This window comes from Sesamum indicum, unplaced genomic scaffold (assembly GCF_000512975.1).
Source record: "Sesamum indicum cultivar Zhongzhi No. 13 unplaced genomic scaffold, S_indicum_v1.0 scaffold00110, whole genome shotgun sequence".
Lineage (NCBI taxonomy): Eukaryota > Viridiplantae > Streptophyta > Magnoliopsida > Lamiales > Pedaliaceae > Sesamum > Sesamum indicum.
The window spans coordinates 604,902-609,446 of NW_011628045.1; positions in this window are offsets into that span (position 1 = coordinate 604,902).

Here is a 4,545-nt window from a genome sequence, read left to right on the forward strand (position 1 = left end):
CCCGGGAACGCGCAATTGGAAGCGGTTAAAATAAATTGCGTAAAAAACACGAAATCTCAATGAGGCCATAATTCCAAGGGGTGTACCCTTAGAGTTGCAGAGAGTTCGATGTAGTTAACAAAATAAATGAGAATAATGAAATTAACAGAGCTATTGGTTGAATGAAAATGAGAGGTACATAAATTTAAATTACGAATAACCTTTCATTTGTTTATTTTGAACCTCATTGCGTTTAATCCGTTCACACAAGGCTTTAGCATAGAAACCTTCTAAAGCTATGCCCACACCACATCGGAACTTGAGATTCCTCAACTTAATTTGCTAGAAAAGAATAGACGATAAAAAAACACACCGAGTGTGTACAAGAGGGGGTTAGGCCGAGAGATGGAATTGGAGAGAAGGAAATTATTTTCTTCTTGTTTTATCTATTCATTAGTTATTCAAATAAGTAATATACATAAATGTACCTTTTATGGATGAAATAAAATATGTTTAGGTTCATTTAACCATCCATAAGTTAATAAGATCGTTTATTCGAAATAAAGAATCACTAACATGACACTTTCCAAAAGTGAATTTGTTACTCAATATTTTCCTTTCCAAATCATTTAGACCAACTTAATTAATGGGCTTGGGATTATTTTAATTAATTAAAATACAAGGCCCAATCAATCTTAATTAAATCTAATTTAATTAAATCCTACTTAGTTAAGTCCATCATAAAGTTAATCCATTTAAATATATGAACCCAATAAGCCTTTATTAAATAATAAGTCCAACTTATTAAAGACTAAGGGCAAGCCTAATTTAAATTAATCCAAAATAATTTATCCTTGGGCTTATCCATCCAATGGATTCCTCTCATATATAAGTATTCCAATTACTTATGAAATTAATTCTCAATTAATTACTCGTCCCTTCTTAGTGATTTATGTGTGACTGTATAGGTTCACCTTTCAGCTAGACTTGAACTAGTGTCCACCACTATTATTAATTAAATCAAATTTAATCAATAATTCTTGATCAATCCTTGAGCAAGAAAGTCTATCATCATGGTGAGCTTCTAGCAACGGTCCGTGGCACTAGAGACTAGGTGAAAATTCATGTGAACTTCTAGGTCCCGAGTCTATACGAGTACGGTCATTCCATCTAGCGTCTCCTGGCCATAGTTTACAACATGGAATTAGGTGTCAGTTCCAATCCTGTACTAGGTATCTATGGTTAATACTCAAGGTCGCGTCACGCCAAATTGCTCGAACGAGGAACCTATTTTTCCTATCCTACCAATGACTGTTGCCACAGGTTTCTAGAGTGTTTACGCATCTCCAAGTGCATAGGAGATGCCTCTGTAATGTTTTGACAGGGGATGGATCCTCTTCTTGGAACTAACCGTCCTCTCTACATACTTTGAAAGCACAAGACAAGGCCTATGATGACCATGTCTGAGATACAATCACCTCTCACACAAATCTATGATACAGTCATCGCATGCAAGTGACTGCCGTGATTTCTCATCTCTGAGCACTGGTCCCGTACTATCAGAGCTAGGAACTCAGTCATACCGACCAAGCCTCCAAGGCTTCCATATGACGATCCCCGCGAGTCAATCAACCCATTAAGATCACCCTTAACGTCCCACGTCTGCCCTGATGAAACACGGAACTCATCAAATGAATGTGACTCATAATGCAAGTCTCCATAGGACACTTCGATGCCAATTCTCGAGGTCCTTGATTCGGAATATTTCTAACCAAACCCTAAATAGTTGGTTTCATGACCGCCATCTACTGCACATTTCTAACTATTGCACGGTTGTTCAATATGGTCCGTGGTCTTTGTTTTGATGTTTGAAAGAAGTGCAAACACAAATGTAATGAGCAAAACAAAAGAAATGCCAATAGCGAATACTCATTTTATTCATTGAATAATATTATATAAAATTGAGTTATTGCCTGAATAGATTACAAACATTCCAATCCAATTAGCTTTCAGGTCACCTATTCTAACAATCTTCCACTTGACCTAAATCCAGTAAACCATCGACATCAAACTCGTCTTATCCAGATGCCGAGCATGGGAAATTTGAGACATTAGCTTAGTACGTCGATCCCCTGTGTTTTCTGTTGAGTTAACTCAGTCTATCTTGACGTCACCTCTACTCACCATCTCTCTAAGCAGATGGTAGTGTTTAAGAATATGTTTGGAACGGTGATGAGATCTCGATTTCTTTGCTTGTGTTATTACCCCGTTATTATCCCAGAAGATAACTACAGGCTCAACAATTCTAGGTACCGCACCCAACTCTTGGATGTACTTTTTCATCGAAATCGATTCCTCTTGCTTCCGAAATTACTATGTATTCAGCTTTCATAGTGGAATCTAATGTGGTATCATACTTGGTACTTTTTTCATGCAACCACACCACCATTCAACTTCAATACAAAACCCGATTGAGACTTGGCATCATCATTGTCCGATTGCAAGCTAGCATCGTTGTAGCTTTCCAATATCAATTCTCCACTACCGTAAATCAAGAACACATCTTTAGTGCTTTTCAGGTACTTAAGTATTGTCTTGACTGCGCTCCAGTGCGCCAGGGAGGCGCATGCCTGATATCTGCTCGTCACGCTCAAATCGTACGCGACATCTGGCCTGGTGTACTGGACAACATACTGAATGCTTCCTACAGTTGAAACATAAGGGATGTCTAACATCCTTTTAAGTTCCTCAACAGTTTTAGGAGATTGCTTCTTGGACATTGTAATCCCATGCCTCATGGGAAGGAATCTTTGTTTTGAGTTCTGCATCTTGAATCTCTTCAAGATTTTCTCAATATATGAGGATTAGGTTAGTCCTAACATCCTTCTAAATCTATCCCTATAACTCTTGATGCCAAGAATGTAAGAGGATCACCCATATCCTTTATGAAAAATTGAGTGGACAACTATGCTTTAATGTTGCCTGACATCTTAACACCATTCCCAATGAGTAACATATCATATACATAAAACACTAGGTATGCAAGCGCAGTCCCATAGATCTTCTTGAATACACAAGGATCAATGTAGATCTCTTCCTCAACGAAACCGTTGAGAAATGTTGTTTTCACGTCCATCTGCCATATTTCATAGTCAGACCTTGTTCCTATGGCAGGCAGAATCCGAATGGACTTGCCCATGTCTACGGGCGAATGGATTTCCTCAAAATCAACCCCGGGTAGTTTGTATCCTTTTCCACGAGCCCAACCGTGAAGGTTGTAACCTTTCCGTCAGCTCCAAGCTTGTATTTGTAGACCATTTGCACTCAACAGGTTTAACACCTTTAGGTAAGAGTACGAGGGTTAAAACTTTATTTGAACCTATTGAGTCCATTTGAGATTTCATGGCCTCAAGCCACTTATTTGAATCGATGACCGACATCGCTTCTCACTACGTCCTTAGATCATTATCTGTACCTATTAGGTGGTCGCGATTCCCTGGTCGACCTACAAGGAATGGAGCACAATGAGTGGGAACTATAGGCTCAAATGATGTTCTTTTGTTCTACTGAGGTGTTTGACTTGTTTCCTTAAGTAGTACCAAATTGCATCAACTATCCGTAGAAAAACCCTTTTCCAAAAACACTGCGTTCCTTGAGATAAAAACCTTTTGCTTAGATGGATCATAGAAGTAGTATCTTGCAGTTCCTTTTGGATATCCGACAAACTTGAACAGATTAGACCTCGAGTCTAGTTTGCCTCCCACTAGCCTCTTGACGTATGCGGGACCACCCCACACTCTCAAGTACTTGTAGGACGTACGCTTGCCATATCTCATATGGCGTCTAGGGCACTGTGTTAGATGGCACCATGTTAAGTAATTAAGCCACCGTCTGAAGAGCGTGACCCTAGAAAGAAGGGGGCAATTCCGTAAAAGTCATCGTGGATAGAACCATGTCCACCAGGGTTCGATTCCTCCTTTCAACCACGCCATTCAGTTGTGGCATTCCAGTAGGAGTCTATTAAGAGAGAATTCTATTTTTCTTTAAATAACCAATGAAATCACCATTTAAATACTCTCCGCCTTGGCCGATTGAAGGACTTTAATTTTACGATCAGTTTGATAAAAGTTATGAAGTACGAGAATCCTCCTCTAGCCGGAGTATTTAATAATCCACAGAGGTCTGTATTGTCAAGCGCACTTTCTCCAACAAAAGGCTTCTTTGTCATTTTTCCTTTTAGACGGGATTCGCAAGTTTGAGTTTACCAACTTTCTCATCCTATGTTTTGAGATATGGCCTAACTTTGCATGCCGAAACTATGCATTTTCATGATTTTCTAATTTTTGTTTATGTTGGGCAGGCATAATCGAATTAGATTCTTGGAGAATATAAAGACCATTTACCAATGTACCAAGCAGATGATATTTATTATCAATCATCAAATAAAAACTATTTTTATTTATTGCAAATATATAACCATCATTGTGTAAAACAGGAATGGAAAAATATTCTTGATCATGCTCGGTACATAATAACAGTCTTTTATTCTATCCGAATATGACCACT